At 37.3% G+C, this 25,924-nt stretch overlaps 20 non-coding genes across 20 annotated transcripts; all 20 read right to left on the bottom strand.

The window, feature by feature from the left end:
* Positions 1 to 1,131: 1,131 nt before the first annotated feature.
* On the bottom strand, positions 1,132 to 1,250 carry LOC134849954 (5S ribosomal RNA). Its single transcript, XR_010163937.1, has one exon. It is a non-coding gene; the product is annotated as a 5S ribosomal RNA (ribosomal RNA).
* Positions 1,251 to 2,414: 1,164 nt separating this feature from the next.
* Positions 2,415 to 2,533, bottom strand: LOC134849953 (5S ribosomal RNA). The gene has a single exon (XR_010163936.1). It is a non-coding gene; the product is annotated as a 5S ribosomal RNA (ribosomal RNA).
* A 1,160-nt stretch (positions 2,534 to 3,693) lies between these two features.
* Positions 3,694 to 3,812, bottom strand: LOC134849952 (5S ribosomal RNA). Its single transcript, XR_010163935.1, has one exon. It is a non-coding gene; the product is annotated as a 5S ribosomal RNA (ribosomal RNA).
* Positions 3,813 to 4,973: 1,161 nt separating this feature from the next.
* LOC134849951 (5S ribosomal RNA) lies at positions 4,974 to 5,092 on the bottom strand. The gene has a single exon (XR_010163934.1). It is a non-coding gene; the product is annotated as a 5S ribosomal RNA (ribosomal RNA).
* A 1,162-nt stretch (positions 5,093 to 6,254) lies between these two features.
* On the bottom strand, positions 6,255 to 6,373 carry LOC134849950 (5S ribosomal RNA). The gene has a single exon (XR_010163933.1). It is a non-coding gene; the product is annotated as a 5S ribosomal RNA (ribosomal RNA).
* A 1,160-nt stretch (positions 6,374 to 7,533) lies between these two features.
* Positions 7,534 to 7,652, bottom strand: LOC134849949 (5S ribosomal RNA). Its single transcript, XR_010163932.1, has one exon. It is a non-coding gene; the product is annotated as a 5S ribosomal RNA (ribosomal RNA).
* A 1,158-nt stretch (positions 7,653 to 8,810) lies between these two features.
* LOC134850193 (5S ribosomal RNA) lies at positions 8,811 to 8,929 on the bottom strand. Its single transcript, XR_010164163.1, has one exon. It is a non-coding gene; the product is annotated as a 5S ribosomal RNA (ribosomal RNA).
* A 1,159-nt stretch (positions 8,930 to 10,088) lies between these two features.
* Positions 10,089 to 10,207, bottom strand: LOC134849948 (5S ribosomal RNA). The gene has a single exon (XR_010163931.1). It is a non-coding gene; the product is annotated as a 5S ribosomal RNA (ribosomal RNA).
* A 1,161-nt stretch (positions 10,208 to 11,368) lies between these two features.
* LOC134849947 (5S ribosomal RNA) lies at positions 11,369 to 11,487 on the bottom strand. Its single transcript, XR_010163930.1, has one exon. It is a non-coding gene; the product is annotated as a 5S ribosomal RNA (ribosomal RNA).
* Positions 11,488 to 12,648: 1,161 nt separating this feature from the next.
* On the bottom strand, positions 12,649 to 12,767 carry LOC134849945 (5S ribosomal RNA). The gene has a single exon (XR_010163928.1). It is a non-coding gene; the product is annotated as a 5S ribosomal RNA (ribosomal RNA).
* Positions 12,768 to 13,928: 1,161 nt separating this feature from the next.
* On the bottom strand, positions 13,929 to 14,047 carry LOC134848994 (5S ribosomal RNA). The gene has a single exon (XR_010163040.1). It is a non-coding gene; the product is annotated as a 5S ribosomal RNA (ribosomal RNA).
* Positions 14,048 to 14,993: 946 nt separating this feature from the next.
* On the bottom strand, positions 14,994 to 15,112 carry LOC134849092 (5S ribosomal RNA). The gene has a single exon (XR_010163133.1). It is a non-coding gene; the product is annotated as a 5S ribosomal RNA (ribosomal RNA).
* A 973-nt stretch (positions 15,113 to 16,085) lies between these two features.
* LOC134849944 (5S ribosomal RNA) lies at positions 16,086 to 16,204 on the bottom strand. The gene has a single exon (XR_010163927.1). It is a non-coding gene; the product is annotated as a 5S ribosomal RNA (ribosomal RNA).
* Positions 16,205 to 17,364: 1,160 nt separating this feature from the next.
* Positions 17,365 to 17,483, bottom strand: LOC134849943 (5S ribosomal RNA). Its single transcript, XR_010163926.1, has one exon. It is a non-coding gene; the product is annotated as a 5S ribosomal RNA (ribosomal RNA).
* A 1,150-nt stretch (positions 17,484 to 18,633) lies between these two features.
* On the bottom strand, positions 18,634 to 18,752 carry LOC134849942 (5S ribosomal RNA). The gene has a single exon (XR_010163925.1). It is a non-coding gene; the product is annotated as a 5S ribosomal RNA (ribosomal RNA).
* Positions 18,753 to 19,911: 1,159 nt separating this feature from the next.
* On the bottom strand, positions 19,912 to 20,030 carry LOC134849027 (5S ribosomal RNA). Its single transcript, XR_010163072.1, has one exon. It is a non-coding gene; the product is annotated as a 5S ribosomal RNA (ribosomal RNA).
* A 1,160-nt stretch (positions 20,031 to 21,190) lies between these two features.
* Positions 21,191 to 21,309, bottom strand: LOC134849026 (5S ribosomal RNA). Its single transcript, XR_010163071.1, has one exon. It is a non-coding gene; the product is annotated as a 5S ribosomal RNA (ribosomal RNA).
* Positions 21,310 to 22,469: 1,160 nt separating this feature from the next.
* LOC134849118 (5S ribosomal RNA) lies at positions 22,470 to 22,588 on the bottom strand. Its single transcript, XR_010163158.1, has one exon. It is a non-coding gene; the product is annotated as a 5S ribosomal RNA (ribosomal RNA).
* Positions 22,589 to 23,748: 1,160 nt separating this feature from the next.
* On the bottom strand, positions 23,749 to 23,867 carry LOC134849025 (5S ribosomal RNA). The gene has a single exon (XR_010163070.1). It is a non-coding gene; the product is annotated as a 5S ribosomal RNA (ribosomal RNA).
* Positions 23,868 to 25,026: 1,159 nt separating this feature from the next.
* Positions 25,027 to 25,145, bottom strand: LOC134849117 (5S ribosomal RNA). Its single transcript, XR_010163157.1, has one exon. It is a non-coding gene; the product is annotated as a 5S ribosomal RNA (ribosomal RNA).
* Between the last annotated feature and the right edge of the window lie 779 nt (positions 25,146 to 25,924).

Raw genomic sequence — 25,924 nt, 5'->3', positions numbered from 1 at the left:
CCTTACTAGCTTATGTCTATGTACATTACTTTTAAAATACTCGCCCTCGCGCGAGAGTAAAAATTTGCTCTTATACCATGTAAAATTTTGCACGCTCACGTTATAATTTATGCATTTCAAACAAAATACTGAAAATTGACATTGTTTGGAATTTTTTTGGCCCAATGTGTTTTATGGCCAAATCAGCTGGTCAAAACCTATGGAGCGTGTACAAGGTGCCTTGAATGACCATCTATGGCATGATAGCCGCACATCCACTGTAAGTGGCATATGATTGAATACCAGCCAGGATACTGTCAGTTGCTTTTAGCCTAATTGTTGTGATAAACTTATTAAATAGGTAAGTATTCAAATCTATTTGATAAGTTTTCTTTGAATGCACTCTGCGACAGCGGAGGGCAGCCCAATTCTCTTGAAAAATGCTTAAAAAAATTGCACTAACTTAAAAGTTAGCTTTTAGGCCGATTTTCGTCCAAAATGGCCGAAATTCGGGTCCCCCCAAATTTTCAACTGATGATTACTCCACGTACACTTGAGCTACAAACGTCGTTTTGGGCTCGTTGGAATTGTCCTGAGCTCAAATTTATGAAACAAGGTGAAAAAAATGAACTTTGATCGAAAAAAAAAAACAAAAATTTTGAAAATTTCTTTTTTTGCACCACGCTCGATTAGGCTTAACTTTTTGGTATCACCGAGATTTCAAAAGCTTATAACTTTGTGTTGGACCGACGAAATTGGTTCATTTTCTCAGTCCCCCAAGATTTGACTATGATCTTGTGATCCAAATAATAAAATTTGGAAATTTTAAATTTTTTGGGCAAGTTATGGCCGTTCGCGCAATTCACCAGGCTCGATTGGGCTTTTTTTTTGACATCACCGGAATTCAAAAGGCTATAACTCAAAGACCCCAAAAGTTATCTCCATTATTTTTGACCTATCAGCAGCTGATTGTACACAAAATTGATACTGCAAAAGAAATTTTTCGGTTTTCTTTTGTTTTGGCCAAAATTTGACCCATTGAAAATTTTTGCACCACGCTCGATTAGGCTTAACTTTTTGACATCACCGAACTTTAAACAGCAATAACTCTTAGCGCATAAAAGTAAAATAATTACTTTTGCTTTAAATAAAAGCCTACAACACCTGGTGTTCCCAGGCGGTCTCCCATCCAAGTACTAACCAGGCCCAATGTTGCTTAACTTCGGTGATCGGACGAGAACCGGTGCATTCAACATGGTATGGTCGTAGGCATTTGAGTTACTCCGCTTTCATTTATATCCTTACTAGCTTATGTCTATGTACAATACTTTTAAAACACTCGCCCTCGTGCGAGAGCAAAAATATGCTCTTATACCATGTAAAATTTTGCACGCTCACGTTATAATTTATGCATTCCAAACAAAATACTGAAAATTGACATTCTTTGGAATTTTTTTGGCCCAATGTGTCTTATGGCCAAATCAGCTGGTCAAAACCTATGGAGCGTGTACAAGGTGCCTTGAATGACCATCTATGGCATGATAGCCGCACATCCACTGTAAGTGGCATATGATTGAATACCAGCCAGGATACTGTCAGTTTGCTTTTAGCCTAATTGTTGTGATAAACTTATTAAATAGGTAAGTATTCACATCTATTTGATAAGTTTTCTTTGAATGCACTCTGCGACAGCGGAGGGCAGCCCAATTCTCTTGAAAAATGCTTAAAAAAATTGCACTAACTTAAAAGTTAGCTTTTAGGCCGATTTTCGTCCAAAATGGCCGAAATTCGGGTCCCCCCAAATTTTCAACTGATGATTACTCCACGTACACTTGAGCTACAAACGTCGTTTTGGGCTCGTTGGAATTGTCCTGAGCTCAAATTTATGAAACAAGATGAAAAAAATGAATTTTGAATGAAAAAAAATAAAAACAAAAATTTTGAAAATTTCATTTTTTGCACCACGCTCGATTAGGCTTAACTTTTTGGTATCACCGAGATTTCAAAAGCTTATAACTTTGTGTTGGACCGACGAAATTGGTTCATTTTCTCAGTCCCCCAAGATTTGACTATGATCTTGTGATCCAAATAATAAAATTTGGAAATTTAAAAATTTTTGGGCAAGTTATGGCCGTTCGCGCAATTCACCAGGCTCGATTGGGCTTATTTTTTTGACATCACCGAAATTCAAAAGGCTATAACTCAAAGACCCCAAAAGTTATCTCCATTATTTTTGACCTATCAGCAGCTGATTGTACACAAAATTGATACTGCAAAAGAAATTTTTCGGTTTTCTTTTGTTTTGGCCAAAATTTGACCCATTGAAAATTTTTGCACCACGCTCGATTAGGCTTAACTTTTTGACATCACCGAACTTTAAACAGCAATAACTCTTAGCGCATAAAAGTAAAATAATTACTTTTGCTTTAAATAAAAGCCTACAACACCTGGTGTTCCCAGGCGGTCTCCCATCCAAGTACTAACCAGGCCCAATGTTGCTTAACTTCGGTGATCGGACGAGAACCGGTGCATTCAACATGGTATGGTCGTAGGCATTTGAGTTACTCCGCTTTCATTTATATCCTTACTAGCTTATGTCTATGTACAATACTTTTAAAACACTCGCCCTCGCGCGAGAGCAAAAATATGCTCTTATACCATGTAAAATTTTGCACGCTCACGTTATAATTTATGCATTCCAAACAAAATACTGAAAATTGACATTGTTTGGAATTTTTTTGGCCCAATGTGTCTTATGGCCAAATCAGCTGGTCAAAACCTATGGAGCGTGTACAAGGTGCCTTGAATGACCATCTATGGCATGATAGCCGCACATCCACTGTAAGTGGCATATGATTGAATACCAGCCAGGATACTGTCAGTTTGCTTTTAGCCTAATTGTTGTGATAAACTTATTAAATAGGTAAGTATTCACATCTATTTGATAAGTTTTCTTTGAATGCACTCTGCGACAGCGGAGGTCAGCCCAATTCTCTTGAAAAATGCAAGAAAAAAAAATGCACTAACGTAAAAGTTAGCTTTTAGGCCGATTTTCGTCCAAAATGGCCGAAATTCGGGTCCCCCCAAATTTTCAACTGATGATTACTCCACGTAAACTTGAGCTACAAACGTCGTTTTGGGCTCGTTGGAATTTTCCTGAGCTCAAATTTATGAAACAAGATGAAAAAAATGAACTTTGATCGAAAAAAAAACAAAAATTTTTAAAATTTCTTTTTTTGCACCACGCTCGATTAGGCTTAACTTTTTTGTATCACCGAGATTTCAAAAGCTTATAACTTTGTGTTGGACCGACGAAATTGGTTCATTTTCTCAGTCCCCCAAGATTCGACTATGATCTTGTGATCCAAATAATAAAATTTGGAAATTTTAAAATTTTTGGGCAAGTTATGGCCGTTCGCGCAATTCACCAGGCTCGATTGGGCTTTTTTTTTGACATCACCGGAATTCAAAAGGCTATAACTCAAAAACCCCAAAAGTTATCTCCATTATTTTTGACCTATCAGCAGCTGATTGTACACAAAAATGATACTGCAAAAGAAATTTTTCGGTTTTCTTTTGTTTTGGCCAAAATTTGACCCATTGAAAATTTTTGCACCACGCTCGATTAGGCTTAACTTTTTGACATCACCGAACTTTAAACAGCAATAACTCTTAGCGCATAAAAGTAAAATAATTACTTTTGCTTTAAATAAAAGCCTACAACACCTGGTGTTCCCAGGCGGTCTCCCATCCAAGTACTAACCAGGCCCAATGTTGCTTAACTTCGGTGATCGGACGAGAACCGGTGCATTCAACATGGTATGGTCGTAGGCATTTGAGTTACTCCGCTTTCATTTATATCCTTACTAGCTTATGTCTATGTACATTACTTTTAAAACACTCGCCCTCGCGCGAGAGCAAAAATATGCTCTTATACCATGTAAAATTTTGCACGCTCACGTTATAATTTATGCATTCCAAACAAAATACTGAAAATTGACATTGTTTGGAATTTTTTTGGCCCAATGTGTCTTATGGCCAAATCAGCTGGTCAAAACCTATGGAGTGTGTACAAGGTGCCTTGAATGACCATCTATGGCATGATAGCCGCACATCCACTGTAAGTGGCATATGATTGAATACCAGCCAGGATACTGTCAGTTTGCTTTTAGCCTAATTGTTGTGATAAACTTATTAAATAGGTAAGTATTCAAATCTATTTGATAAGTTTTCTTTGAATGCACTCTGCGACAGCGGAGGGCAGCCCAATTCTCTTGAAAAATGCAAGAAAAAAAATGCACTAACGTAAAAGTTAGCTTTTAGGCCGATTTTCGTCCAAAATGGCCGAAATTCGGGTCCCCCCAAATTTTCAACTGATGATTACTCCACGTAAACTTGAGCTACAAACGTCGTTTTGGGCTCGTTGGAATTTTCCTGAGCTCAAATTTATGAAACAAGATGAAAAAAATGAACTTTGATCGAAAAAAAAAAACAAAAACTTTTAAAATTTCTTTTTTTGCACCACGCTCGATTAGGCTTAACTTTTTGGTATCACCGAGATTTCAAAAGCTTTTAACTTTGTGTTGGACCGACGAAATTGGTTCATTTTCTCAGTCCCCCAAGATTCGACTATGATCTTGTGATCCAAATAATAAAATTTGGAAATTTTAAAATTTTTGGGCAAGTTATGGCCGTTCGCGCAATTCACCAGGCTCGATTGGGCTTTTTTTTTGACATCACCGGAATTCAAAAGGCTATAACTCAAAAACCCCAAAAGTTATCTCCATTATTTTTGACCTATCAGCAGCTGATTGTACACAAAATTGATACTGCAAAAGAAATTTTTCGGTTTTCTTTTGTTTTGGCCAAAATTTGACCCATTGAAAATTTTTGCACCACGCTCGATTAGGCTTAACTTTTTGACATCACCGAACTTTAAACAGCAATAACTCTTAGCGCATAAAAGTAAAATAATTACTTTTGCTTTAAATAAAAGCCTACAACACCTGGTGTTCCCAGGCGGTCTCCCATCCAAGTACTAACCAGGCCCAATGTTGCTTAACTTCGGTGATCGGACGAGAACCGGTGCATTCAACATGGTATGGTCGTAGGCATTTGAGTTACTCCGCTTACATTTATATCCTTACTAGCTTATGTCTATGTACATTACTTTTAAAACACTCGCCCTCGCGCGAGAGCAAAAATATGCTCTTATACCATGTAAAATTTTGCACGCTCACGTTATAATTTATGCATTCCAAACAAAATACTGAAAATTGACATTGTTTGGAATTTTTTTGGCCCAATGTGTCTTATGGCCAAATCAGCTGGTCAAAACCTATGGAGTGTGTACAAGGTGCCTTGAATGACCATCTATGGCATGATAGCCGCACATCCACTGTAAGTGGCATATGATTGAATACCAGCCAGGATACTGTCAGTTTGCTTTTAGCCTAATTGTTGTGATAAACTTATTAAATAGGTAAGTATTCAAATCTATTTGATAATTTTTCTTTGAATGCACTCTGCGACAGCGGAGGGCAGCCCAATTCTCTTGAAAAATGCAAGAAAAAAAAATTGCACTAACGTAAAAGTTAGCTTTTAGGCCGATTTTCGTCCAAAATGGCCGAAATTCGGGTCCCCCCAAACTTTCAACTGATGATTACTCCACGTACACTTGAGCTACAAACGTCGTTTTGGGCTCGTTGGAATTGTCCTGAGCTCAAATTTATGAAACAAGGTGAAAAAAATGAACTTTGATAGAAAAAAAAACAAAAATTTTTAAAATTTCTTTTTTTGCACCACGCTCGATTAGGCTTAACTTTTTGGTATCACCGAGATTTCAAAAGCTTATAACTTTGTGTTGGACCGACGAAATTGGTTCATTTTCTCAGTCCCCCAAAATTTGACTATGATCTTGTGATCCAAATAATAAAATTTGGAAATTTAAAAATTTTTGGGCAAGTTATGGCCGTTCGCGCAATTCACCAGGCTCGATTGGGCTTATTTTTTTGACATCACCGAAATTCAAAAGGCTATAACTCAAAGACCCCAAAAGTTATCTCCATTATTTTTGACCTATCAGCAGCTGATTGTACACAAAATTGATACTGCAAAAGAAATTTTTCGGTTTTCTTTTGTTTTGGCCAAAATTTGACCCATTGAAAATTTTTGCACCACGCTCGATTAGGCTTAACTTTTTGACATCACCGAATTTTAAACAGCAATAACTCTTAGCGCATAAAAGTAAAAGAATTACTTTTGCTTTAAATGAGAGCCTACAACACCTGGTGTTCCCAGGCGGTCTCCCATCCAAGTACTAACCAGGCCCAATGTTGCTTAACTTCGGTGATCGGACGAGAACCGGTGCATTCAACATGGTATGGTCGTAGGCATTTGAGTTACTCCGCTTTCATTTATATCCTTACTAGCTTATGTCTATGTACATTACTTTTAAAACACTCGCCCTCGCGCGAGAGCAAAAATATTCTCTTATACCATGTAAAATTTTGCACGCTCACGTTATAATTTATGCATTCCAAACAAAATACTGAAAATTGACATTGTTTGGAATTTTTTTGGCCCAATGTGTCTTATGGCCAAATCAGCTGGTCAAAACCTATGGAGCGTGTACAAGGTGCCTTGAATGACCATCTATGGCCTGATAGCCGCACATCCACTGTAAGTGGCATATGATTGAATACCAGCCAGGATACTGTCAGTTGCTTTTAGCCTAATTGTTGTGATAAACTTATTAAATAGGTAAGTATTCAAATCTATTTGATAAGTTTTCTTTGAATGCACTCTGCGACAGCGGAGGGCAGCCCAATTCTCTTGAAAAATGCAAGAAAAAAAATTGCACTAACGTAAAAGTTAGCTTTTAGGCCGATTTTCGTCCAAAATGGCCGAAATTCGGGTCCCCCCAAATTTTCAACTGATGATTACTCCACGTAAACTTGAGCTACAAACGTCGTTTTGGGCTCGTTGGAATTTTCCTGAGCTCAAATTTATGAAACAAGATGAAAAAATTGAACTTTGAACGAAAAAAAAACAAAAATTTTGAAAATTTCATTTTTTGCACCACGCTCGATTAGGCTTAACTTTTTGGTATCACCGAGATTTCAAAAGCTTATAACTTTGTGTTGGACCGACGAAATTGGTTCATTTTCTCAGTCCCCCAAGATTTGACTATGATCTTGGGATCCAAATAATAAAATTTGGAAATTTTAAAATTTTTGGGCAAGTTATGGCCGTTCGCGCAATTCACCAGGCTCGATTGGGCTTATTTTTTTGACATCACCGAAATTCAAAAGGCTATAACTCAAAGACCCCAAAAGTTATCTCCATTATTTTTGACCTATCAGCAGCTGATTGTACACAAAATTGATACTGCAAAAGAAATTTTTCGGTTTTCTTTTGTTTTGGCCAAAATTTGACCCATTGAAAATTTTTGCACCACGCTCGATTAGGCTTAACTTTTTGACATCACCGAACTTTAAACAGCAATAACTCTTAGCGCATAAAAGTAAAAGAATTACTTTTGCTTTAAATAAAAGCCTACAACACCTGGTGTTCCCAGGCGGTCTCCCATCCAAGTACTAACCAGGCCCAATGTTGCTTAACTTCGGTGATCGGACGAGAACCGGTGCATTCAACATGGTATGGTCGTAGGCATTTGAGTTACTCCGCTTTCATTTATATCCTTACTAGCTTATGTCTATGTACATTACTTTTAAAACACTCGCCCTTGCGCGAGAGCAAAAATATGCTCTTATACCATGTAAAATTTTGCACGCTCACGTTATAATTTATGCATTTCAAACAAAATACTGAAAATTGACATTGTTTGGAATTTTTTTGGCCCAATGTGTCTTATGGCCAAATCAGCTGGTCAAAACCTATGGAGCGTGTACAAGGTGCCTTGAATGACCATCTATGGCATGATAGCCGCACATCCACTGTAAGTGGCATATGATTGAATACCAGCCAGGATACTGTCAGTTGCTTTTAGCCTAATTGTTGTGATAAACTTATTAAATAGGTAAGTTTTCAAATCTATTTCATAAGTTTTCTTTGAATGCACTCTGCGACAGCGGAGGGCAGCCCAATTCTCTTGAAAAATGCAAGAAAAAAAATTGCACTAACGTAAAAGTTAGCTTAGGCCGATTTTCGTCCAAAATGGCCGAAATTCGGGTCCCCCCAAATTTTCAACTGATGATTACTCCACGTAAACTTGAGCTACAAACGTCGTTTTGGGCTCGTTGGAGTTTTCCTGAGCTCAAATTTATGAAACAAGATGAAAAAAATGAACTTTGAACGGAAAAAAAACAAAAATTTTGAAAATTTCATTTTTTGCACCACAATCGATTAGGCTTAACTTTTTGGTATCACCGAGATTTCAAAAGCTTATAACTTTGTGTTGGACCGACAATATTGGTTCATTTTCTCAGTCCCCCAAGATTTGACTATGATCTTGTGATCCAAATAATAAAATTTGGAAATTTTAAAATTTTTGGGCAAGTTATGGCCGTTCGCAAAATTCACCAGGCTCGATTGGGCTTGTTTTTTTGACATCACCGAAATTCAAAAGGCTATAACTCAAAGACCCCAAAAGTTATCTCCATTATTTTTGACCTATCAGCAGCTGATTGTACACAAAATTGATACTGCAAAAGAAATTTTTCGGTTTTCTTTTGTTTTGGTCAAAATTTGACCCATTGAAAATTTTTGCACCACGCTCGATTAGGCTTAACTTTTTGACATCACCGAACTTTAAACAGCAATAACTCTTAGCGCATAAAAGTAAAAGAATTACTTTTGCTTTAAATAAAAGCCTACAACACCTGGGGTTCCCAGGCGGTCTCCCATCCAAGTACTAACCAGGCCCAATGTTGCTTAACTTCGGTGATCGGACGAGAACCGGTGCATTCAACATGGTATGGTCGTAGGCATTTGAGTTACTCCGCTTTCATTTATACCCTTACTAGCTTATGTCTATGTACATTAGTTTTAAAACACTCGCCCTCGCGCGAGAGTAAAAATATGCTCTCATACCATGTAAAATTTTGCACGCTCACGTTATAATTTATGCATTTCAAACAAAATACTGAAAATTGACATTGTTTGGAATTTTTTTGGCCCAATGTGTTTTATGCCAAATCAGCTGGTCAAAACCTATGGATCGTGTACAAGGTGCCTTGAATGACCATCTATGGCATGATAGCCGCACATCCACTGTAAGTGGCATATGATTGAATACCAGCCAGGATACTGTCAGTTGCTTTTAGCCTAATTGTTGTGATAAATTTATTAAATAGATAAGTATTCAAATATATTTGATAAGTTTTCTTTGAATGCACTCTGCGACAGCGGAGGGCAGCCCAATTCTCTTGAAAAATGCAAGAAAAAAATTGCACTAACTGAAAAGTTAGCTTTTAGGCCGATTTTCGTCCAAAATGGCCGAAATTCGGGTCCCCCAAAATTTTCAACTGATGATTACTCCACGTACACTTGAGCTACAAACGTCGTTTTGGGCTCGTTGGAATTGTCCTGAGCTCAAATTTATGAAACGAGATGAAAAAAATGAACTTTGAACGAAAAAAAAAACAAAATTTTTGAAAATTTCATTTTTTGCACCACGCTCGATTAGGCTTAACTTTTTGGTATCACCGAGATTTCAAAAGCTTATAACTTTGTGTTGGACCGACGAAATTGGTTCATTTTCTCAGTCCCCCAAGATTTGACTATGATCTTGTGATCAAAATAATAAAATTTGGAAATTTTAAAATTTTTGGGCAAGTTATGGCCGTTCGCGCAATTCACCAGGCTCGATTGGGCTTATTTTTTTGACATCACGGAAATTCAAAAGGCTATAACTCAAAGACCCCAAAAGTTATCTCCATTTTTTTTGACCTATCAGCAGCTGATTGTACACAAAATTGATACTGCAAAAGAAATTTTTCGGTTTTCTTTTGTTTTGGCCAAAATTTGACCCATTGAAAATTTTTGCACCACGCTCGGTTAGGCTTAACTTTTTGACATCATCGAACTTTAAACAGCAATAACTCTTAGCGCATAAAAGTAAAAGAATTACTTTTGCTTTAAATAAAAGCCTACAACACCTGGTGTTCCCAGGCGGTCTCCCATCCAAGTACTAACCAGGCCCAATGTTGCTTAACTTCGGTGATCGGACGAGAACCGGTGCATTCAACATGGTATGGTCGTAGGCATTTGAGTTACTCCGCTTTCATTTATATCCTTACTAGCTTATGTCTATGTACATTACTTTTAAAACACTCGCCCTCGCGCGAGAGTAAAAATATGCTCTTATACCATGTAAAACTTTGCACGCTCACGTTATAATTTATGCATTTCAAACAAAATACTGAAAATTGACATTGTTTGGAATTTTTTTGGCCCAATGTGTTTTATGGCCAAATCAGCTGGTCAAAACCTAAGGAGCGTGTACAAGGTGCCTTGAATGACCATCTATGGCATGATAGCCGCACATCCACTGTAAGTGGCATATGATTGAATACCAGCCAGGATACTGTCAGTTGCTTTTAGCCTAATTGTTGTGATAAACTTATTAAATAGGTAAGTATTCAAATCTATTTGATAAGTTTTCTTTGAATGCACTCTGCGACAGCGGAGGGCAGCCCATTTCTCTTGAAAAATGCAAGAAAAAAAATTGCACTAACGTAAAAGTTAGCTTTTAGGCCGATTTTCGTCCAAAATGGCCGAAATTCGGGTCCCCCCAAATTTTCAAGTGATGATTACTCCACGTACACTTCAGCTACAAACGTCGTTTTGGGCTCCTTGGAATTGTCCTGAGCTCAAATTGATGAAACGAGATGAAAAAATTGAACTTTGAACGAAAAAAAAAACAAAAATTTTGAAAATTTCATTTTTTGCACCACGCTCGATTAGGCTTAACTTTTTGGTATCATCGAGATTTCAAAAGCTTATAACTTTGTGTTGGACCGACGAAAATGGTTCATTTTCTCAGTCCCCCAAGATTTGACTATGATCTTGTGATCCAAATAATAAAATTTGGAAATTTTACAATTTTTGGGCAAGTTATGGCCGTTCGCGCAATTCACCAGGCTCGATTGGGCTTATTTTTTTGACATCACGGAAATTCAAAAGGCTATAACTCAAAGACCCCAAAAATTATCTCCATTTTTTTTGACCTATCAGCAGCTGATTGTACACAAAATTGATACTGCAAAAGAAAATTTTCGGTTTTCTTTTGTTTTGGCCAAAATTTGACCCATTGAAAATTTTTGCACCACGCTCGGTTAGGCTTAACTTCTTGACATCACCGAACTTTAAACAGCAATAACTCTTAGCGCATAAAAGTAAAAGAATTACTTTTGCTTTAAATAAAAGCCTACAACACCTGGTGTTCCCAGGCGGTCTCCCATCCAAGTACTAACCAGGCCCAATGTTGCTTAACTTCGGTGATCGGACGAGAACCGGTGCATTCAACATGGTATGGTCGTAGGCATTTGAGTTACTCCGCTTTCATTTATATCCTTACTAGCTTATGTCTATGTACATTACTTTTAAAACACTCGCCCTCGCGCGAGAGTAAAAATATGCTCTTATACCATGTAAAATTTTGCACGCTCACGTTATAATTTATGCATTTCAAACAAAATACTGAAAATTGACATTGTTTGGAATTTTTTTGGCCCAATGTGTTTTATGGCCAAATCAGCTGGTCAAAACCTAAGGAGCGTGTACAAGGTGCCTTGAATGACCATCTATGGCATGATAGCCGCACATCCACTGTAAGTGGCATATGATTGAATACCAGCCAGGATACTGTCAGTTGCTTTTAGCCTAATTGTTGTGATAAACTTATTAAATAGGTAAGTATTCAAATCTATTTGATAAGTTTTCTTTGAATGCACTCTGCGACAGCGGAGGGCAGCCCAATTCTCTTGAAAAATGCAAGAAAAAAAATTGCACTAACTGAAAAGTTAGCTTTTAGGCCGATTTTCGTCCAAAATGGCCGAAATTCGGGTCCCCCAAAATTTTCAACTGATGATTACTCCACGTACACTTGAGCTACAAACGTCGTTTTGGGCTCGTTGGAATTGTCCTGAGCTCAAATTTATGAAACGAGATGAAAAAAATGAACTTTGAACGAAAAAAAAACAAAATTTTGGAAAATTTCATTTTTTGCACCACGCTCGATTAGGCTTAACTTTTTGGTATCACCGAGATTTCAAAAGCTTATAACTTTGTGTTGGACCGACGAAATTGGTTCATTTTCTCAGTCCCCCAAGATTTGACTATGATCTTGTGATCAAAATAATAAAATTTGGAAATTTTAAAATTTTTGGGCAAGTTATGGCCGTTCGCGCAATTCACCAGGCTCGATTGGGCTTATTTTTTTGACATCACGGAAATTCAAAAGGCTATAACTCAAAGACCCCAAAAGTTATCTCCATTTTTTTTTGACCTATCAGCAGCTGATTGTACACAAAATTGATACTGCAAAATAAATTTTTCGGTTTTCTTTTGTTTTGGCCAAAATTTGACCCATTGAAAATTTTTGCACCACGCTCGATTAGGCTTAACTTTTTGACATCACCGAACTTTAAACAGCAATAACTCTTAGCGCATAAAAGTAAAAGAACTACTTTTGCTTTAAATAAAAGCCTACAACACCTGGTGTTCCCAGGCGGTCTCCCATCCAAGTACTAACCAGGCCCAATGTTGCTTAACTTCGGTGATCGGACGAGAACCGGTGCATTCAACATGGTATGGTCGTAGGCATTTGAGTTACTCCGCTTTCATTTATATCCTTACTAGCTTATGTCTATGTACATTACTTTTAAAACACTCGCCCTCGCGCGAGAGTAAAAATATGCTCTTATACCATGTAAAATTTTGCACGCTCACGTTATAATTTATGCATTTCAAACAAAATACTAAAAATTGACATTGTTTGGAATTTTTTTGGCCCAATGTGTTTTATGGCCAAATCAGCTGGTCAAAACCTAAGGAGCGTGTACAAGGTGCCTTGAATGACCATCTATGGCATGATAGCCGCACATCCACTGTAAGTGGCATATGATTGAATACCAGCCAGGATACTGTCAGTTGCTTTTAGCCTAATTGTTGTGATAAACTTATTAAATAGGTAAGTATTCAAATCTATTTGATAAGTTTTCTTTGAATGCACTCTGCGACAGCGGAGGGCAGCCCAATTCTCTTGAAAAATGCAAGAAAAAAAATTGCACTAACTGAAAAGTTAGCTTTTAGGCCATTTTTCGTCCAAAATGGCCGAAATTCGGGTCCCCCAAAATTTTCAACTGATGATTACTCCACGTACACTTGAGCTACAAACGTCGTTTTGGGCTCGTTGGAATTTTCCTGAGCTCAAATTTATGAAACGAGATGAAAAAAATGAACTTTGAACGAAAAAAAAAACAAAAATTTTGAAAATTTCATTTTTTGCACCATGCTCGATTAGGCTTAACTTTTTGGTATCACCGAGATTTCAAAAGCTTATAACTTTGCGTTGGATCGACGAAATTGGTTCATTTTCTCAGTCCCTCAATATTTGACTATGATCTTGTGATCCAAATAATAAAATTTGGAAATTTTAAAATTTTTGGGCAAGTTATGGCCGTTCGCGCAATTCACCAGGCTCGATTGGGCTTATTTTTTTGACATCACCGAAATTCAAAAGGCTATAACTCAAAGACCCCAAAAGTTATCTCCATTATTTTTGACCTATCAGCAGCTGATTGTACACAAAATTGATGCTGCAAAAGAAATTTTTCGGTTTTCTTTTGTTTTGGCCAAAATTTGACCCATTGAAAAATTTTGCACCACGCTCGATTAGGCTTAACTTTTTGACATCACCGAACTTTAAACAGCAATAACTCTTAGCGCATAAAAGTAAAAGAATTACTTTTGCTTTAAATAAAAGCCTACAGCACCTGGTGTTCCCAGGCGGTCTCCCATCCAAGTACTAACCAGGCCCAATGTTGCTTAACTTCGGTGATCGGACGAGAACCGGTGCATTCAACATGGTATGGTCGTAGGCATTTGAGTTACTCCGCTTTCATTTATATCCTTACTAGCTTATGTCTATGTACATTACTTTTAAAACACTCGCCCTCGCCCATGTAAAATTTTGCACGCTCACGTTATAATTTATGCATTTCAAACAAAATACTGAAAATTGACATTGTTTGGAATTTTTTTGGCCCAATGTGTTTTATGGCCAAATCAGCTGGTCAAAACCTATGGAGCGTGTACAAGGTGCCTTGAATGACCATCTATGTCATGATAGCCGCACATCCACTGTAAGTGGCATATGATTGAATACCAGCCAGGATACTGTCAGTTGCTTTTACGCCTAATTGTTGTGATAAACTTATTAAATAGGTAAGTATTCAAATTTATTTGATAAGTTTTCTTTGAATGCACTCTGCGACAGCGGAGGGCAGCCCAATTCTCTTGAAACATGCAAGAAAAAAAATTGATTTAACATAAAAGTTAGCTTTTAGGCCGATTTTCGTCCAAAATGGCCGAAGTTCGGGTCCCCCCAAATTTTCAACTGATGATTACTCCACGTACACTTGAGCTACAAACGTCGTTTTGGGCTCGTTGGAATTTTCCTGAGCTCAAATTTATGAAACAAGATGAAAAAAATGAAGTTTGAACGAAAAAAAAACAAAAATTTTGAAAATTTCATTTTTTGCACCACGCTCGATTAGGCTTAACTTTTTGGTATCACCGAGATTTCAAAAGCTTCTAACTTTGTGTTGGACCGACGAAATTGGTTCATTTTTTCAGTCCCCCAAGATTTGACTATGATCTTGTGATCCAAATAATAAAATTTGAAATTTTAAAAATTTTGGGCAAGTTATGGCCGTTCGCGCAATTCACCAGGCTCGATTGGGCTTAACTTTTTGACATCACCGAAATTTAAACAGCAATAACTCTTAGCGCATAAAAGTAAAAGAATTACTTTTGCTTTAAATAAAAGCCTACAACACCTGGTGTTCCCAGGCGGTCTCCCATCCAAGTACTAACCAGGCCCAATGTTGCTTAACTTCGGTGATCGGACCAGAACCGGTGCATTCAACATGGTATGGTCGTAGGCATTTGAGTTACTCCGCTTTCATTTATATCCTTACTAGCTTATGTCTATGTACATTACTTTTAAAACACTCGCCCTCGCGCGAGAGTAAAATAATGCTCGTATACCATGTAAAATTTTGCACGATCACGTTATAATTTATGCATTTCAAACAAAATACTGAAAATTGACATTGTTTGGAATTTTTTTGGCCCAATGTGTTTTATGGCCAAATCAGCTGGTCAAAACCTATGGAGCGTGTACAAGGTGCCTTGAAGGACCATCTATGTCATGATAGCCGCACATCCACTGTAAGTGGCATATGATTGAATACCAGCCAGGATACTGTCAGTTGCTTTTAAGCCTAATTGTTGTGATAAACTGATTAAATAGGTAAGTATTCAAATCTATTTGATAAGTTTTCTTTGAATGCACTCTGCGACAGCGGAGGGCAGCCCAATTCTCTTGAAACATGCAAGAAAAAAAATTGAACTAACATAAAAGTTAGCTTTTAGGCCGATTTTCGTCCAAAATGGCCGAAGTTCGGGTCCCCCCAAATTTTCAACTGATGATTACTCCACGTACACTTGAGCTACAAACGTCGTTTTGGGCTCGTTGGAATTTTCCTGAGCTCAAAATTATGAAACAAGATGAAAAAAATGAAGTTTGAACGAAAAAAAAAAAACAAAAATTTTGAAAATTTCATTTTTTGCACCACGCTCGATTAGGCTTAACTTTTTGGTATCACCGAGATTTCAAAAGCTTATAACTTTGTGTTGGACCGACGAAATTGGTTCATTTTCTCAGTCCCCCAAGATTTGACTATGATCTTGTGACCAAATAATAAAATTTGAAATTTTAAAAATTTTGGGCAAGTTATGGCCGTTCGCGCAATTCACCAGGCTCGATTGGGCTTAACTTTTTGACATCACCGAAATTTAAACAGCAATAACTCTTAGCGCATAAAAGTAAAAGAATTACTTTTGCTTTAAATAAAAGCCTACAACACCTGGTGTTCCCAGGCGGTCTCCCATCCAAGTACTAACCAGGCCCAATGTTGCTTAACTTCGGTGATCGGACGAGAACCGGTGCATTCAACATGGTATGGTCGTAGGCATTTGAGTTACTCCGCTTTCATTTATATCCTTACTAGCTTATGTCTATGTACATTACTTTTAAAACACTCGCCCTCGCGCGAGAGTAAAAATATGCTCGTATACCATGTAAAGTTTTGCACGATCACGTTATAATTTATGCATTTCAAACAAAATACTGAAAATTGACATTGTTTGGAATTTTTTTGGCCCAATGTGTTTTATGGCCAAATCAGCTGGTCAAAACCTATGGAGCGTGTACAAGGTGCCTTGAATGACCATCTATGGCATGATAGCCGCACATCCACTGTAAGTGGCATATGATTGAATACCAGCCAGGATACTGTCAGTTGCTTTTAGCCTAATTGTTGTGATAAACTTATTAAATAGGTAAGTATTCAAATCTATTTGATAAGTTTTCTTTGAATGCACTCTGCGACAGCGGAGGGCAGCCCAATTCTCTTGAAACATGCAAGAAAAAAAAATGCACTAACTTAAAAGTTAGCTTTTAGGCCGATTTTCGTCCAAAATGGCCGAAATTCGGGTCCCCCCAAATTTTCAACTGATGATTACTCCACGTACACTTGAGCTACAAACGTCGTTTTGGGCTCGTTGGAATTGTCCTGAGCTCAAATTTATGAAACGAGATGAAAAAATGAACTTTGAACGAAAAAAAAAACAAAAATTTTGAAAATTTCATTTTTTGCACCACGCTCGATTAGGCTTAACTTTTTGGTATCACCGAGATTTCAAAAGCTTATAACTTTGTGTTGGACCGACGAAATTGGTTCATTTTCTCAGTCCCCCAAGATTTGACTATCATCTTGTGATCCAAATAATAAAATTTGGAAATTTTAAAATTTTTGGGCAAGTTATGGCCGTTCGCGCAATTCACCAGGCTCGATTGGGCTTATTTTTTTGACATCACCGAAATTCAAAAGGCTATAACTCAAAGACCCCAAAATTTATCTCCATTCTTTTTGACCTATCAGCAGCTGATTGTACACAAAATTGATACTGCAAAAGAAATTTTTCGGTTTTCTTTTGTTTTGGCCAAAATTTGACCCATTGAAAATTTTTGCACCACGCTCGATTAGGCTTAACTTTTTGACATCACCGAACTTTAAACAGCAATAACTCTTAGCGCATAAAAGTAAAAGAATTACTTTTGCTTTAAATAAAAGCCTACAACACCTGGTGTTCCCAGGCGGTCTCCCATCCAAGTACTAACCAGGCCCAATGTTGCTTAACTTCGGTGATCGGACGAGAACCGGTGCATTCAACATGGTATGGTCGTAGGCATTTGAGTTACTCCGCTTTCATTTATATCCTTACTAGCTTATGTCTATGTACATTACTTTTAAAACACTCGCCCTCGCGCGAGAGTAAAAATAAGCTCTTATACCATGTAAAATTTTGCACGATCACGTTATAATTTATGCATTTCAAACAAAATACTGAAAATTGACATTGTTTGGAATTTTTTTGGCCCAATGTGTTTTATGGCCAAATCAGCTGGTCAAAACCTATGGAGCGTGTACAAAGTGCCTTGAATGACCATCTATGGCATGATAGCCGCACATCCACTGTAAGTGGCATATGATTGAATACCAGCCAGGATACTGTCAGTTGCTTTTAGCCTAATTGTTGTGATAAACTTATTAAATAGGTAAGTATTCAAATCTATTTGATAAGTTTTCTTTGAATGCACTCTACGACAGCGGAGGGCAGCCTAATTCTCTTGAAAAATGCATGAAAAAAATTAACTTAAAAGTTAGCTTTTAGGCCGATTTTCGTCCAAAATGGCCGAAATTCGGGTCCCCCCAAATTTTCAAGTGATGATTACTCCACGTACACTTGAGCTACAAACGTCGTTTTGGGCTCGTTGGAATTGTCCTGAGCTCAAATTTATGAAACAAGATGAAAAAAATGAACTTTGAACGAAAAAAAAAAAAATTGAAAATTTCATTTTTTGCACCACGCTCGATTAGGCTTAACTTTTTGGTATCACCGAGATTTCAAAAGCTTATAACTTTGTGTTGGACAGACGAAATTGGTTCATTTTCTCAGTCCCCCAAGATTTGACTATCATCTTGTGATCCAAATAATAAAATTTGGAAATTTTAAAATTTTTGGGCAAGTTATGGCCGTTCGCGCAATTCACCAGGCTCGATTGGGCTTATTTTTTTGACATCACCGAAATTCAAAAGGCTATAACTCAAAGACCCCAAAATTTATCTCCATTATTTTTGACCTATCAGCAGCTGATTGTACACAAAATTGATACTGCAAAAGAAATTTTTGGGTTTTCTTTTGTTTTGGCCAAAATTTGACCCATTGAAAATTTTTGCACCACGCTCGATTAGGCTTAACTTTTTGACATCACCGAACTTTAAACAGCAATAACTCTTAGCGCATAAAAGTAAAAGAATTACTTTTGCTTTAAATAAAAGCCTACAACACCTGGTGTTCCCAGGCGGTCTCCCATCCAAGTACTAACCAGGCCCAATGTTGCTTAACTTCGGTGATCGGACGAGAACCGGTGCATTCAACATGGTATGGTCGTAGGCATTTGATTTACTCCGCTTTCATTTATATCCTTACTAGCTTATGTCTATGTACATTACTTTTAAAACACTCGCCCTCGAGCGAGAGTAAAATATGCTCTTATACCATGTAAAATTTTGCACGATCACGTTATAATTTATGCATTTCAAACAAAATACTGAAAATTGACATTGTTTGGAATTTTTTTGGCCCAATGTGTTTTATGGCCAAATCAGCTAGTCAAAACCTATGGAGCGTGTACAAGGTGCCTTGAATGACCATCTATGGCATGATAGCCGCACATCCACTGTAAGTGGCATATGATTGAATACCAGCCAGGATACTGTCAGTTGCTTTTAGCCTAATTGTTGTGATAAACTTATTAAATAGGTAAGTATTCAAATCTATTTGATAAGTTTTCTTTGAATGCACTCTGCGACAGCGGAGGGCAGCCCATTTCTCTTGAAAAATGCAAGAAAAAAAATTGCACTAAGTTAAAAGTTAGCTTTTAGGCCGATTTTCGTCCAAAATGGCCGAAATTCGGGTCCCCCCAAATTTTCAACTGATGATTACTCCACGTACACTTGAGCTACAAACGTCGTTTTGGGCTCGTTGGAATTGTCCTGAGCTCAAATTTATGAAACAAGATGAAAAAAATGAACTTTGAACAAAAAAAAAACAAAAATTTTGAAAATTTCATTTTTTGCACCACGCTCGATTAGGCTTAACTTTTTGGTATCACCGAGATTTCAAAAGCTTATAACTTTGTGTTGGACCGACGAAATTGGTTCAATTTCTCAGTCCCCCAAGATTTGACTTTGATCTTGTGATCCAAATAATAAAATTTGGAAATTTTAAAATTTTTGGGCAAGTTATGGCCGTTCGCGCAGTTCACCAGGCTCGATTGGGCTTGTTTTTTTGACATCACCGAAATTCAAAAGGCTATAACTCAAAGACCCCAAAAGTTATCTCCATTATTTTTGACCTATCAGCAGCTGATTGTACACAAAATTGATACTGCAAAAGAAATTTTTCGGTTTTCTTTTGTTTTGGCCAAAATTTGACCCATTGAAAATTTTTGCACCACGCTCGATTAGGCTTAACTTTTTGACATCACCGAACTTTAAACAGCAATAACTCTTAGCGCATAAAAGTAAAAGAATTACTTTTGCTTTAAATAAAAGCTTACAACACCTGGTGTTCCCAGGCGGTCTCCCATCCAAGTACTAACCAGGCCCAATGTTGCTTAACTTCGGTGATCGGACGAGAACCGGTGCATTCAACATGGTATGGTCGTAGGCATTTGAGTTACTCCGCTTTCATTTATATACTTACTAGCTTATGTCTATGTACATTACTTTTAAAACACTCGCCCTCGCGCGAGAGTAAAAATATGCTCTTATACCATGTAAAATTTTGCACGATCACGTTATAATTTATGCATTTCAAACAAAATACTGAAAATTGACATTGTTTGGAATTTTTTTGGCCCAATGTGTTTTATGGCCAAATCAGCTAGTCAAAACCTATGGAGCGTGTACAAGGTGCCTTGAATGACCATCTATGGCATGATAGCCGCACATCCACTGTAAGTGGCATATGATTGAATACCAGCCAGGATACTGTCAGTTGCTTTTAGCCTAATTGTTGTGATAAACTTATTAAATAGGTAAGTATTCAAATCTATTTGATAAGTTTTCTTTGAATGCACTCTGCGACAGCGGAGGGCAGCCCATTTCTCTTGAAAAATGCAAGAAAAAAAATTGCACTAAGTTAAAAGTTAGCTTTTAGGCCGATTTTCGTCCAAAATGGCCGAAATTCGGGTCCCCCCAAATTTTCAACTGATGATTACTCCACGTACACTTGAGCTACAAACGTCGTTTTGGGCTCGTTGGAATTGTCCTGAGCTCAAATTTATGAAACAAGATGAAAAAAATGAACTTTGAACAAAAAAAAAACAAAAATTTTGAAAATTTCATTTTTTGCACCACGCTCGATTAGGCTTAACTTTTTGGTATCACCGAGATTTCAAAAGCTTATAACTTTGTGTTGGACCGACGAAATTGGTTCAATTTCTCAGTCCCCCAAGATTTGACTTTGATCTTGTGATCCAAATAATAAAATTTGGAAATTTTAAAATTTTTGGGCAAGTTATGGCCGTTCGCGCAGTTCACCAGGCTCGATTGGGCTTGTTTTTTTGACATCACCGAAATTCAAAAGGCTATAACTCAAAGACCCCAAAAGTTATCTCCATTATTTTTGACCTATCAGCAGCTGATTGTACACAAAATTGATACTGCAAAAGAAATTTTTCGGTTTTCTTTTGTTTTGGCCAAAATTTGACCCATTGAAAATTTTTGCACCACGCTCGATTAGGCTTAACTTTTTGACATCACCGAACTTTAAACAGCAATAACTCTTAGCGCATAAAAGTAAAAGAATTACTTTTGCTTTAAATAAAAGCTTACAACACCTGGTGTTCCCAGGCGGTCTCCCATCCAAGTACTAACCAGGCCCAATGTTGCTTAACTTCGGTGATCGGACGAGAACCGGTGCATTCAACATGGTATGGTCGTAGGCATTTGAGTTACTCCGCTTTCATTTATATACTTACTAGCTTATGTCTATGTACATTACTTTTAAAACACTCGCCCTCGCGCGAGAGTAAAAATATGCTCTTATACCATGTAAAATTTTGCACGATCACGTTATAATTTATGCATTTCAAACAAAATACTGAAAATTGACATTGTTTGGAATTTTTTTGGCCCAATGTGTTTTATGGCCAAATCAGCTAGTCAAAACCTATGGAGCGTGTACAAGGTGCCTTGAATGACCATCTATGGCATGATAGCCGCACATCCACTGTAAGTGGCATATGATTGAATACCAGCCAGGATACTGTCAGTTGCTTTTAGCCTAATTGTTGTGATAAACTTATTAAATAGGTAAGTATTCTAATCTATTTGATAAGTTTTCTTTAAATGCACTCTGCGACAGCGGAGGGCAGCCCATTTCTCTTGAAAAATGCAAGAAAAAAAATTGCACTAACTTAAAAGTTAGCTTTTAGGCCGATTTTCGTCCAAAATGGCCGAAATTCGGGTCCCCCGAAATTTTCAAGTGATGATTACTCCACGTACACTTGAGCTACAAACGTCGTTTTGGGCTCGTTGGAATTTTCCTGAGCTCAAATTTATGAAACAAGATGAAAAAAATGAACTTTGATCGAAAAAAAAACAAAAGTTTTGAAAATTTCTTTTTTTGCACCACGCTCGATTAGGCTTAACTTTTTGGTATCACCGAGATTTCAAAAGCTTATAACTTTGTGTTGGACCGACGAAATTGGTTCATTTTCTCAGTCCCCCAAGATTTGACTATCATCTTGTGATCCAAATAATAAAATTTGGAAATTTTAAAATTTTTGGGCAAGTTATGGCCGTTCGCGCAATTCACCAGGCTCGATTGGGCTTATTTTTTTGACATCACCGAAATTCAAAAGGCTATAACTCAAAGACCCCAAAATTTATCTCCATTATTTTTGACCTATCAGCAGCTGATTGTACACAAAATTGATACTGCAAAAAAAAATTTTCGGTTTTCTTTTGTTTTGGCCAAAATTTGACCCATTGAAAATTTTTGCACCACGCTCGATTAGGCTTAACTTTTTGACATCACGGAACTTTAAACAGCAATAACTCTTAGCGCATAAAAGTAAAAGAATTACTTTTGCTTTAAATAAAAGCCTAAAACACCTGGTGTTCCCAGGCGGTCTCCCATCCAAGTACTAACCAGGCCCAATGTTGCTTAACTTCGGTGATCGGACGAGAACCGGTGCATTCAACATGGTATGGTCGTAGGCATTTGAGTTACTCCGCTTTCATTTATATCCTTACTAGCTTATGTCTATGTACATTACTTTTAAAACACTCGCCCTCGCGCGAGAGTAAAAATAAGCTCTTATACCATGTAAAATTTTGCACGATCACGTTATAATTTATGCATTTCAAACAAAATACTGAAAATTGACATTGTTTGGAATTTTTTTGGCCCAATGTGTTTTATGGCCAAATCAGCTGGTCAAAACCTATGGAGCGTGTACAAGGTGCCTTGAATGACCATCTATGGCATGATAGCCGCACATCCACTGTAAGTGGCATATGATTGAATACCAGCCAGGATACTGTCAGTTGCTTTTAGCCTAATTGTTGTGATAAACTTATTAAAAAGGTAAGTATTCAAATCTATTTGATAAGTTTTCTTTGAATGCACTCTGCGACAGCGGAGGGCAGCCCATTTCTCTTGAAAAATGCAAGAAAAAAAATTGCACTAACGTAAAAGTTAGCTTTTAGGCCGATTTTCGTCCAAAATGGCCGAAATTCGGGTCCCCCCAAATTTTCAAGTGATGATTACTCCACGTACACTTGAGCTACAAACGTCGTTTTGGGCTCGTTGGAATTGTCCTGAGCTCAAATTGATGAAACGAGATGAAAAAAATGAATTTTGAATAAAAAAAAAAACAAAAATTTTGAAAATTTCATTTTTTGCACCACGCTCGATTAGGCTTATTTTTTTGGTATCACCGAGATTTCAAAAGCTTATAACTTTGTGTTGGACCGACGAAATTGGTTCATTTTTCAGTCCCCCAAGATTTGACTATGATCTTGTGATCCAAATAATAAAATTTGGAAATTTTACAATTTTTGGGCAAGTTATGGCCGTTCGCGCAATTCACCAGGCTCGATTGGGCTTATTTTTTTGACATCACCGAAATTCAAAAGGCTATAACTCAAAGACCCCAAACGTTATCTCCATTATTTTTGACCTATCAGCAGCTGATTGTACACAAAATTGATACTGCAAAAGATATTTTTCGGTTTTCTTTTGTTTTGGTCAAAATTTGACCCATTGAAAATTTTTGCACCACGCTCGATTAGGCTTAACTTTTTGACATCACCGAACTTTAAACAGCAATAACTCTTAGCGCATAAAAGTAAAAGAATTACTTTTGCTTTAAATAAAAGCCTACAACACCTGGTGTTCCCAGGCGGTCTCCCATCCAAGTACTAACCAGGCCCAATGTTGCTTAACTTCGGTGATCGGACGAGAACCGGTGCATTCAGCATGGTATGGTCGTAGGCATTTGAGTTACTCCGCTTTCATTTATATCCTTACTAGCTTATGTCTAAGTACATTACTTTTAAAACACTCGCCCTCGCGCGAGAGTAAAAATAAGCTCTTATACCATGTAAAATTTTGCACGATCACGTTATAATTTATGCATTTCAAACAAAATACTGAAAATTGACATTGTTCGGAATTTTTTTGGCCCAATGTGTTTTATGGCCAAATCAGCTGGTCAAAACCTATGGAGCGTGTACAAGGTGCCTTGAATGACCATCTATGGCATGATAGCCGCACACCCACTGTAAGTGGCATATGATTGAATACCAGCCAGGATACTGTCAGTTGCTTTTAGCCTAATTGTTGTGATAAACTTATTAAATAGGTAAGTATTCAAATCTATTTGATAAGTTTTCTTTTAATGCACTCTGCGACAGCGGAGAGCAGCCCAATTCTCTTGAAAAATGCAAGAAAAAAAATTGCTCAACTTAAAAGTTAGCTTTTAGGCCGATTTTCGTCCAAAATGGCCGAAATTCGGGTCCCCCCAAATTTTCAAGTGATGATTACTCCACGTACACTTGAGCTACAAACGTCGTTTTGGGCTCGTTGGAATTGTCCTGAGCTCAAATTTATGAAACGAGATGAAAAAAATGAACTTTGAACGAAAAAAAAACAAAAATTTTGAAAATTTCATTTTTTGCACCACGCTCGATTAGGCTTAACTTTTTGGTATCACCGAGATTTCAAAAGCTTATAACTTTGTGTTGGACCGACGAAATTGGTTCATTTTCTCAGTCCCCCAAGATTTGACTATCATCTTGTGATCCAAATAATAAAATTTGGAAATTTTAAAATTTTTGGGCAAGTTATGGCCGTTCGCGCAATTCACCAGGCTCGATTGGGCTTATTTTTTTGACATCACCGAAATTCAAAAGGCTATAACTCAAAGACCCCAAAATTTATTTCCATTATTTTTGACCTATCAGCAGCTGATTGTACACAAAACTGATACTGCAAAAGAAATGTTTCGGTTTTCTTTTGTTTTGGCCAAAATTTGACCCATTGAAAATTTTTGCACCACGCTCGATTAGGCTTAACTTTTTGACATCACCGAACTTTAAACAGCAATAACTCTTAGCGCATAAAAGTAAAAGAATTACTTTTGCTTTAAATAAAAGCCTAAAACACCTGGTGTTCCCAGGCGGTCTCCCATCCAAGTACTAACCAGGCCCAATGTTGCTTAACTTCGGTGATCGGACGAGAACCGGTGCATTCAACATGGTATGGTCGTAGGCATTTGAGTTACTCCGCTTTCATTTATATCCTTACTAGCTTATGTCTATGTACATTACTTTTAAAACACTCGCCCTCGCGCGAGAGTAAAAATAAGCTCTTATACCATGTAAAATTTTGCACGATCACGTTATAATTTATGCATTTCAAACAAAATACTGAAAATTGACATTGTTTGGAATTTTTTTGGCCCAATGTGTTTTATGGCCAAATCAGCTGGTCAAAACCTATGGAGCGTGTACAAGGTGCCTTGAATGACCATCTATGGCATGATAGCCGCACATCCACTGTAAGCGGCATATGATTGAATACCAGCCAGGATACTGTCAGTTGCTTGTAGCCTAATTGTTGTGATAAACTTATTAAATAGGTAAGTATTCAAATCTATTTGATAAGTTTTATTTGAATGCACTCTGCGACAGCGGAGGGCAGCCCAATTCTCTTGAAAAATGCATGAAAAAAATTGCACTTACTTAAAAGTTAGCTTTTAGGCCGATTTTCGTCCAAAATGGCCGAAATTCGGGTCCCCCAAATTTTCAACTGATGATTACTCCACGTACACTTGAGCTACAAACGTCGTTTTGGGCTCGTTGGAATTTTCCTGAGCTCAAATTTATGAAACAAGATGAAAAAAAATGAACTTTGAACGAAAAAAAAAACAAAAATTTTGAAAATTTCATTTTTTGCACCACGCTCGATTAGGCTTAACTTTTTGGTATCACCGAGATTTCAAAAGCTTATAACTTTGTGTTGGACCGACGAAATTGGTTCATTTTCTCAG

The sequence above is a fragment of the Symsagittifera roscoffensis genome, chromosome 6 (genome assembly GCF_963678635.1).
Source record: "Symsagittifera roscoffensis chromosome 6, txSymRosc1.1, whole genome shotgun sequence".
In the NCBI taxonomy this organism is placed as follows: domain Eukaryota; kingdom Metazoa; phylum Xenacoelomorpha; order Acoela; family Convolutidae; genus Symsagittifera; species Symsagittifera roscoffensis.
The sequence above is the reverse complement of the archived record's forward strand: the minus strand, read 5'-3'. Positions and strand labels throughout refer to the sequence as shown.